The sequence below is a fragment of the Salmo salar genome, chromosome ssa06, assembly GCF_905237065.1.
Source record: "Salmo salar chromosome ssa06, Ssal_v3.1, whole genome shotgun sequence".
Classification (NCBI taxonomy): domain Eukaryota; kingdom Metazoa; phylum Chordata; class Actinopteri; order Salmoniformes; family Salmonidae; genus Salmo; species Salmo salar.
Genome location: NC_059447.1, coordinates 91,628,806 through 91,639,642, shown reverse-complemented (window position 1 = coordinate 91,639,642; position 10,837 = coordinate 91,628,806).

Here is a 10,837-nt window from a genome sequence, read left to right as displayed (position 1 = left end):
ACTATATAGAGAATAGGGTGCCATTTGAGAGGCAGATTCCCTTCACTACAACACTTTGCTCCTGGTGAATCTGATTAAGTCCAATGGAATGACAACATTCATCAAACGCCAGAGTTTACAGCTGTGGGGCCACTGTGCTCACTCTGACAGGACTGGGATCATTAGATGTCCTTCCTGCAGGCTGGCTGGCTCTGTCAAAGGTCCGTTACGGCTGTGTCAGGGGGAGACGGTTGGCCCCAGGCAGGAGTCTGTAACTGCATCCTCAGCCTCAGCACCTAGCGGGTTCCAGGTAGAACCCTTTATGGTTCCAGGTAAAACCCTTTTCAGTTCCATGTAGAACCCTCTGTGGAAAGGGTTCTACATGGAACCCAAAAAGGTTATACTTGGAACAAAAAAGGGTTCTACCTGGAACCAAAAAGGGTTCTACCTGGAACCATAAGGGGTTCTACCTGGAACCAAAAAGGGTTCTATCTGGAACCATAAAGGGTTCTACCTGGAACCATAAAGGGTTCTACCTGGAACCAAAAAGGGTTCTTCAAAGTGTTCTCCTATGGGGACAGCCGAATAACCCCTTTAGGTTCTAGATAGCACCTTTTTTTCTAAGCTCTGTAACAGCCTACTCCAGCCTAACCCCAGCCCAGTCCAGCCTACTCCAGCCTAACCCCAGCCCAGTCCAGCTTAGTCCAGCCTAACCCCAGCCCAGTCCAGCCTCCCCCAGCCTACTCCAGCCTAACCCCAGCCCAGTCCAGCCTAGCCCAGCCTAACTCCAGCCTCCCCCAGCCTCCACCAGCCTCCCCCAGCCTACTCTAGCCTCCCCCAGCCTCCCCAGCCTAACCCCAGCCTCCCCCAGCCTACTCCAGGCTCCCCCAGCCTCCCCCAGCCTACTCCAGCCTCCCCAGCCTACTCCAGCCTCCCCATCCTCCCCCAGCCTCCCCCAGCCTACTCCAGCCTCCCCAGTCTACCCCAGTCTAACCCCAGCCCAGTCCAGCCTCCCCAGCCTAATACAGCCTAACCCCAGCCTACTCCAGCCTAACCCCAGCCCAGTCCAGCCTCCCCAGCCTAACCCCAGCCTACTCCAGCCTAACCCCAGCCCAGTCCAGCCTACTCCAGCCTAACCCCAGCCCAGTCCAGCCTAGTCCAGCCTAACCCCAGCCCAGTCCAGCCTAGTCCAGCCTCCCCCAGCCTACTCCAGCCTAACCCCAGCCCAGTCCAGCCTAGCCCAGCCTAACTCCAGCCTCCCCAGCCTCCACCAGCCTCCCCCAGCCTACTCTAGCCTCCCCCAGCCTCCCCCAGCCTAACCCCAGCCTCCCCAGCCTACTCCAGGCTCCCCCAGCCTACTCCAGCCTCCCCAGCCTACTCCAGCCTCCCCAGCCTCCCCCAGCCTCCCCCAGCCTACTCCAGCCTCCCCAGTCTACCCCAGTCTAACCCCAGCCCAGTCCAGTCTCCCCAGCCTAATACAGCCTAACCCCAGCCTACTCCAGCCTAACCCCAGCCCAGTCCAGCCTCCCCAGCCTAACCCCAGCCTAACCCCAGCCTACTCCAGCCTAACCCCAGCCCAGTCCAGCCTCCCCAGCCTAACCCCAGCCTACTCCAGCCTAACACCAGCCTAACCCTAGCCTAACCCCAGCCTACTCCAGCCTAACCCCAGTCTACTCCAGCCTAACCCCAGCCTATCCCTATTCTCCCCTATCCTACCCCAGTTAAAGACTCCCTGAGGTGCACCTAACAACTACCTCTCTGTTCAGTGTTAACAGTACTCTGTCTTCCACTTCCAGTGCCCCCGGGGTAGGACATAGGAACAGGGAAAAGGAGAAACACTCAACACTAGATCAACTCAAAACACTGAACAGTCAGACCATGTCAGTCACTGGTTACACACAGAGACACTAGTTTGAATAGCCACTTGAACTGATACAGTCAAAAATAATTACACCTCTGTTCAGTGTTCACAGTACTCGCTCTGAAAATAATTACACCTCTCAGTGTTCACAGTACTCGCTCTGAAAATAATTACACCTCTGGTCAGTGTTCACAGTACTCGCTCTGAAAATAATTACACCTCTGTTCAGTGTTCACAGTACTCACTCTGAAAATAATTACACCTCTGTTCAGTGTTCACAGTACTCGCTCTGAAAATAATTACACCTCTCAGTGTTCACAGTACTCGCTCTGAAAATAATTACACCTCTGGTCAGTGTTCACAGTACTCACTCTGAAAATAATTACACCTCTCAGTGTTCACAGTACTCGCTCTGAAAATAATTACACCTCTGGTCAGTGTTCACAGTACTCGCTCTGAAAATAATTACACCTCTCAGTGTTCACAGTTCTCACTCTGAAAACAATTACACCTCTCAATGTTCACAGTACTCGCTCTGAAAATAATTACACCTCTCAGTGTTCACAGTACTCGCTCTGAAAACAATTACACCTCTCAATGTTCACAGTACTCACTCTGAAAATAATTACACCTCTGGTCAGTGTTCACAGTACTCGCTCTGAAAATAATTACACCTCTCAGTGTTCACAGTTCTCACTCTGGAAATAATTACACCTCTGGTCAGTGTTCACAGTACTCGCTCTGAAAATAATTACACCTCTCAGTGTTCACAGTACTCACTCTGAAAATAATTACACCTCTGGTCAGTGTTCACAGTACTCGCTCTGAAAATAATTACACCTCTGTTCAGTGTTCACAGTACTCGCTCTGAAAATAATTACACCTCTGTTCAGTGTTCACAGTACTCGCTCTGAAAATAATTACACCTCTCAGTGTTCACAGTTCTCACTCTGAAAACAATTACACCTCTCAATGTTCACAGTACTCGCTCTGAAAATAATTACACCTCTCAGTGTTCACAGTACTCGCTCTGAAAACAATTACACCTCTCAATGTTCACAGTACTCACTCTGAAAATAATTACACCTCTGGTCAGTGTTCACAGTACTCGCTCTGAAAATAATTACACCTCTCAGTGTTCACAGTTCTCACTCTGGAAATAATTACACCTCTGGTCAGTGTTCACAGTACTCGCTCTGAAAATAATTACACCTCTCAGTGTTCACAGTACTCACTCTGAAAATAATTACACCTCTGGTCAGTGTTCACAGTACTCGCTCTGAAAATAATTACACCTCTGGTCAGTGTTCACAGTACTCGCTCTGAAAATAATTACACCTCTCAGTGTTCACAGTACTCACTCTGAAAATAATTACACCTCTGTTCAGTGTTCACAGTACTCGCTCTGAAAATAATTACACCTCTCAGTGTTCACAGTACTCGCTCTGAAAATAATTACACCTCTGGTCAGTGTTCACAGTACTCACTCTGAAAATAATTACACCTCTCAGTGTTCACAGTACTCGCTCTGAAAATAATTACACCTCTGGTCAGTGTTCACAGTACTCGCTCTGAAAATAATTACACCTCTCAGTGTTCACAGTTCTCACTCTGAAAACAATTACACCTCTCAATGTTCACAGTACTCGCTCTGAAAATAATTACACCTCTCAGTGTTCACAGTACTCGCTCTGAAAACAATTACACCTCTCAATGTTCACAGTACTCACTCTGAAAATAATTACACCTCTGGTCAGTGTTCACAGTACTCGCTCTGAAAATAATTACACCTCTCAGTGTTCACAGTTCTCACTCTGGAAATAATTACACCTCTGGTCAGTGTTCACAGTACTCGCTCTGAAAATAATTACACCTCTCAGTGTTCACAGTACTCACTCTGAAAATAATTACACCTCTGGTCAGTGTTCACAGTACTCGCTCTGAAAATAATTACACCTCTGTTCAGTGTTCACAGTACTCGCTCTGAAAATAATTACACCTCTGTTCAGTGTTCACAGTACTCGCTCTGAAAATAATTACACCTCTCAGTGTTCACAGTTCTCACTCTGAAAACAATTACACCTCTCAATGTTCACAGTACTCGCTCTGAAAATAATTACACCTCTCAGTGTTCACAGTACTCGCTCTGAAAACAATTACACCTCTCAATGTTCACAGTACTCACTCTGAAAATAATTACACCTCTGGTCAGTGTTCACAGTACTCGCTCTGAAAATAATTACACCTCTCAGTGTTCACAGTTCTCACTCTGGAAATAATTACACCTCTGGTCAGTGTTCACAGTACTCGCTCTGAAAATAATTACACCTCTCAGTGTTCACAGTACTCACTCTGAAAATAATTACACCTCTGGTCAGTGTTCACAGTACTCGCTCTGAAAATAATTACACCTCTGGTCAGTGTTCACAGTACTCACTCTGAAAATAATTACACCTCTCAGTGTTCACAGTACTCGCTCTGAAAATAATTACACCTCTGGTCAGTGTTCACAGTACTCACTCTGAAAATAATTACACCTCTGTTCAGTGTTCACAGTACTCGCTCTGAAAATAATTACACCTCTGTTCAGTGTTCACAGTACTCGCTCTGAAAATAATTACACCTCTCAGTGTTCACAGTTCTCACTCTGAAAACAATTACACCTCTCAATGTTCACAGTACTCGCTCTGAAAATAATTACACCTCTCAGTGTTCACAGTACTCGCTCTGAAAACAATTACACCTCTCAATGTTCACAGTACTCACTCTGAAAATAATTACACCTCTGGTCAGTGTTCACAGTACTCGCTCTGAAAATAATTACACCTCTCAGTGTTCACAGTACTCGCTCTGAAAATAATTACACCTCTGGTCAGTGTTCACAGTACTCGCTCTGAAAATAATTACACCTCTCAGTGTTCACAGTACTCACTCTGAAAATAATTACACCTCTGGTCAGTGTTCACAGTACTCGCTCTGAAAATAATTACACCTCTGTTCAGTGTTCACAGTACTCGCTCTGAAAATAATTACACCTCTGTTCAGTGTTCACAGTACTCGCTCTGAAAATAATTACACCTCTCAGTGTTCACAGTACTCGCTCTGACAATAATTACACCTCCGTTCAGTGTTCACAGTACTCGCTGTGAAAATAATTACACCTCTGTTCAGTGTTCACAGTACTCACTCTGAAAATAATTACACCTCTCAGTGTTCACAGTACTCGCTCTGAAAATAATTACACCTCTGTTCAGTGTTCACAGTACTCGCTCTGAAAATAATTACACCTCTGTTCAGTGTTCACAGTACTCACTCTGAAAATAATTACACCTCTGTTCAGTGTTCACAGTACTCGCTCTGAAAATAATTACACCTCTGTTCAGTGTTCACAGTACTCGCTCTGAAAATAATTACACCTCTGTTCAGTGTTCACAGTACTCACTCTGAAAATAATTACACCTCTGTTCAGTGTTCACAGTACTCGCTCTGAAAATTATTACACCTCTGGTCAGAGTGCTCTGTGTTAGAATCTTCCATAAACGTCCTAAAGCCTGTTGGCTATACTGTGTGACATGGTGTTGGTGGCTTGTTATTCAGGCTCAGGGTTATGAAGGATTGTATGTCAGGTACACTAGTTTAAAACATTAGGGCAAAATGTAGATTTCTGTCTAAATAGATATACCCAAAAGTTTTTTTTTAAATCAAGAAGGCCATAAACAATAACTTGTAATGCTGCATAGTTCTAGAAAGATTAAAACCTCACCTTTCTGGTAAAAACAGTCATACATTTCTGAGGTGTAAATCACTTTTGAGGATGCAAGCTCAAGCACATATACAAATATTATCAAAATATGAAATATATATATATTTATATTAATCAAGCAATAGGGCTAGAAATGATTTAAATGCTTTCTAAATATAGTAACAATCAAATTACAAACGACTTGCTATAGTATTACACATTTCTTATAACTGTAAAATAAATACAGTGACTGACAACAGAGACTTTCCTTCCAAACGTCCTCTGAGCGACATAAGAGACCCCATTCAAATGTCTGCAGACTCGTTAGTTTCAACTTCAGCTTTTAATAAGCACAAAGTTGATTGTCTGTCTGTCTGTGACCAAGAGAAAGGGGTCTTGTTTCAATTATACAAAGTGATTTTATTTTTAGAGCTCTAAATCCAGCGAGATGAGACGGGTTTTGATGCAGTCGCTTGACCAGGGATCATCGATTAGATTCGGCTACATCGCCGATTTATTCTTGAGTGGATGATCGGGGGGCCGGAACATAATTACTAATAATTTGTACACTGCAATTTGACCGCAAGAATCATCCAACAGATATAATGTTTCACTATTTACCGCAACCGCAAAGTCATAATTATTTCTAACCTTAAAGTTGCGCAATGCAGAAATCGCTCCTCCATTTCCTGTTTGCTAAAACTCAAATAGTTGGCATAAATTCAATTTATGTGACAAAATACTCTAGTATAGTGTAGAGAATCATTGTACCATCTAAAACCGCTGTGAAATATATTCAACCAAAAATACTGTTGTTTCAGCTGTTTGAAGCTGGTGTACAAAACCGAAAGTAAAAGATGCAAAAAACAACACTTAAGAACAGGAAGCTTAGAAATAGCTCATATAGAACAAATCTACAGCTTCTTAGACTTGCTTTCAGTTAGAATGAAAGAGCTATAACTCACATTTCTATGTAAATTTGGTCTGTCGCCCCCAAAAAGTTACATATTGCCACTTTAAACCTAACCTTAAATTAAGACCAAAAAGCAACATTTTTTGTTCTCATTCATTTTTACAATAGCCAATTTTGACTCAGTGGCTGTGTTAACGAGTGGCAGCCAAGAGTTGGAGAGACAGTGTCAGAAGCAGGACAACCAGACCTTTCACAGAGTTTACAGGAATTGATATTATGCCATTCACAGAACGAGCTGTACACAGAAAATGTTTGTCTGAACCAATCCAGAACCACTCAAAGTCTCCCAAATAGGTGCTTTGATGGCTACTATGACATCATCGCTAATTCCTTTCCACATCAAGCTGATGATCAGCATCCGCAAGGGGGGATTTATTTGAGATATTACAGGATATAAGCTGGAATAACAACGTCTTTCACGTTCTTCCTCTCTGCTCGCTCCCTGAACTTGCTCCAGGTTGAGCCCCAGTCTAAGGAAACAGCCTGGTAGGTAGTCTGTTCTTGTTCCTCTCGCATACAGCTCTTAGATCAGTGCTGAAGCATTACTCTGTCAGGTTGTCCGTTCTAGTTTATTTTTTTAGCTACAGGTCCCAGATCAGCATTATGGAGCCAGCCTGTCTGGTAGTCTGATCTACTTCCTGTTCCCCCTCTGTCTCATCACCTTCCCGGACAAACAAACACAACCTTGTCCTTTCCACTCCTTAACCAGGCTAACAGCTGTGTTGGGTGACTGGGGTTTGGACTAACACAACCCTGTCCTTAACCAGGCTAACAGCTGTGTTGAGTGGATGAGGCCTGGTTCTGGTCCAGGACAGCCGTGTTGAGTGGATGGGGCCTGGGTCTGGTCCAGGACAGCTGTGTTGAGTGGATGAGGCCTGGGTCTGGTCCAGGACAGCTGTGTTGATTGCATGGGGACTGGTTCTGGTCCAGGACAGCTGTGTTGAGTGGATGAGGCCTGGGTCTGGTCCAGGACTGCTGTGTTGAGTGGATGAGTCCTGGGTCTGGTCCAGGACAGCTGTGTTGAGTGGATGAGGCCTGGGCCTGATCGAGGACAGCTGTGTTGAGGGGATGAGGCCTGGTTCTGGTCCAGGACATCCGTGTTGAGTGGATGGGGCCTGGGTCTGGTCCAGGACAGCTGTGTTGAGTGGATGAGGCCTGGGTCTGGTCCAGGACAGCTGTGTTGAGTGGATGAGGCCTGGTTCTGGTCCAGGACAGCCGTGTTGAGTGGATGGGGTCTGGGTCTGGTCCAGGACAGCTGTGTTGAGTGGATGGGGCCAGGGCCTGGTCCAGGACAGCTGTGTTGAGTGGATGGGGCCTGGGCCTGGGTCGGGTCCAGGACAGCTGTGTTGAGGGGATGAGGCCTGGTTCTGGTCCAGGACAGCAAAGTTGAGTGGATGGGGCCTGGGTCTGGTCCAGGACAGCTGTGTTGAGTGGATGAGGCCTGGGCCTGGGTCTGGTCCAGGACCGCTGTGTTGAGTGGATGAGGCCTGGTTCTGGTCCAGGACAGCCGTGTTGAGAGGATGGGGCCTGGGTCTGGTCCAGGACAGCTGTGTTGAGTGGATGAGGCCTGGGTCTGGTCCAGGACAGCTGTGTTGAGTGGATGAGGCCTGGTTCTGGTCCAGGACAGCCGTGTTGAGTGCATGGGGACTGGGTCTGGTCCAGGAAGGCTGTGTTGAGTGGATGAGGCCTGGGTCTGGTCCAGGACAGCTGTGTTGAGTGGATGAGGCCTGGGCCTGATCCAGGACAGCTGTGTTGTGGGGATGAGGCCTGGTTCTGGTCCAGGACAGCCGTGTTGAGTGGATGGGGCCTGGTTCTGGTCCAGGACAGCTGTGTTGAGTGGATGAGGCCTGGTTCTGGTCCAGGACAGCTGTGTTGAGTGGATGGGGCCAGGGCCTGGTTCTGGTCCAGGACAGCTGTGTTGAGTGGATGGGGCCTGGGTCTGGTCCAGGACAACTGGGTTGAGTGGATGGGGCCTGGGCCTGGTCCAGGACAGCTGTGTTGAGTGGATGGGGCCTGGGCATGGTCCAGGACAGCTGTGTTGAGGGGATGAGGCCTGGGTCTGGTCCAGGACTGCTGTGTTGAGTGGATGAGTCCTGGGTCTGGTCCAGGACAGCTGTGTTGAGTGGATGAGGCCTGTGCCTGATCCAGGACAGCTGTGTTGAGGGGATGAGGCCTGGTTCTGGTCCAGGACAGCCGTGTTGAGTGGATGGGGCCTGGGCATGGTCCAGGACAGCTGTGTTGAGTGGATGGGGCCAGGGCCTGGTAAAGGACAGCTGTGTTGAGTGGATGGGGCCTGGGCCTGGGTCTGGTCCAGGACAGCTGTTTTGAGGGGATGAGGCCTGGTTCTGGTCCAGGACAGCCGTGTTGAGTGGATGGGGCCTGGGTCTGGTCCAGGACAGCTGTGTTGAGTGGATGAGGCCTGGGCCTGGGTCTGGTCCAGGACAGCTGTGTTGTGTGGATGAGGCCTGGGTCTGGTCCAGGACAGCTGTGTTGAGTGGATGAGGCCTGGTTCTGGTCCAGGACAGCCGTGTTGAGTGGATGGGGCCAGGGCCTGGTTCTGGTCCAGGACAGCTGTGTTGAGTGGATGAGGCCTGGGCCTGGGTCTGGTCCAGGACAGCTGTGTTGAGTGGATGAGGCCTGGGTCTGGTCCAGGACAGCTGTGTTGAGTGGATGAGGCCTGGTTCTGGTCCAGGACAGCCGTGTTGAGTGCATGGGGACTGGGTCTGGTCCAGGACAGCTGTGTTGAGTGGATGAGGCCTGGGTCTGGTCCAGGACTGCTGTGTTGAGTGGATGAGTCCTGGGTCTGGTCCAGGACAGCTGTGTTGAGTGGATGAGGCCTGGGTCTGGTCCAGGACAGCTGTGTTGAGTGGATGGGGCCGTGGTTCTGGTCCAGGACAGCCGTGTTGAGTGGATGGGGCCTGGGTCTGGTCCAGGACAGCTGTGTTGAGTGGATGAGGCCTGGGTCTGGTCCAGGACAGCTGTGTTGAGTGGATGAGGCCTGGTTCTGGTCCAGGACAGCCGTGTTGAGTGCATGGGGACAGTGTCTGGTCCAGGACAGCCGTTTTGAGTGGATGGGGCCTGGTTCTGGTCCAGGACAGCTGTGTTGAGTGGATGAGGCCTGGTTCTGGTCCAGGACAGCCGTGTTGAGTGGATGGGGCCTGGTTCTGGTCCAGGACAGCTGTGTTGAGTGGATGGGGCCTGGGTCTGGTCCAGGACAGCTGTGTTGAGTGGATGGGGCCTGGGTCTGGTCCAGGACAGCCGTGTTGAGTGGATGGGGCCTGGTTCTGGTCCAGGACAGCTGTGTTGAGTGGATGGGGCCAGGGCCTGGTTCTGGTCCAGGACAGCTGTGTTGAGTGGATGGGGCCTGGGTCTGGTCCAGGACAGCCGTGTTGAGTGGATGGGGCCTGGTTCTGGTCCAGGACAGCTGTGTTGAGTGGATGGGGCCAGGGCCTGGTTCTGGTCCAGGACAGCTGTGTTGAGTGGATGGGGCCTGGGCCTGGGTCTGGTCCAGGACAGCTGTGTTGAAGGGATGGGGCCTGGTTCTGGTCCAGGACAGCTGTGTTGAGTGGATGGGGCCAGGGTCTGGTCCAGGACAGCTGTGTTGAGTGGATGGGGCCTTGGTTCTGGTCCAGGACAGCTGTGTTGAGTGGATGGGGCCTGGGTCTGGTCCAGGACAGCTGTGTTGAGTGGATGGGGCCTGGGTCTGGTCCAGGACAGCTGTGTTGAGTGGATGGGGCCTGGGTCTGGTCCAGGACAGCCGTGTTGAGTGGATGGGGCCTGGGTCTGGTCCAGGACAGCTGTGTTGAGGGGATGGGGCCTGGGTCTGGTTCTGGTCCAGGACAGCTGTGTTGAGTGGATGGGGCCTGGGGTGTCTGGTCCAGGACAGCTGTGTTGAGTGGATGGGGCTCTGGTTCTGGTCCAGGACAGCTGTGTTGAGTGGATGGGGCGCTGGTTCTGGTCCAGGACAGCTGTGTTGAGGGGATGGGGCCTGGGTCTGGTCCAGGACAGCCGTGTTGAGTGGATGGGGCCTGGGTCTGGTTCTGGTCCAGGACAGCTGTGTTGAGTGGATGGTGCCTGGGTCTGGTCCAGGACAGCCGTGTTGAGTGGATGGGGCCTGGGTCTGGTCCAGGACAGCTGTGTTGAGGGGATGGGGCCTGGGTCTGGTTCTGGTCCAGGACAGCTGTGTTGAGTGGATGGGGCCTGGGCCTGGGTCTGGTCCAGGACAGCTGTGTTGAGTGGATGGGGCCTGGTTCTGGTCCAGGACAGCTGTGTTGAGTGGATG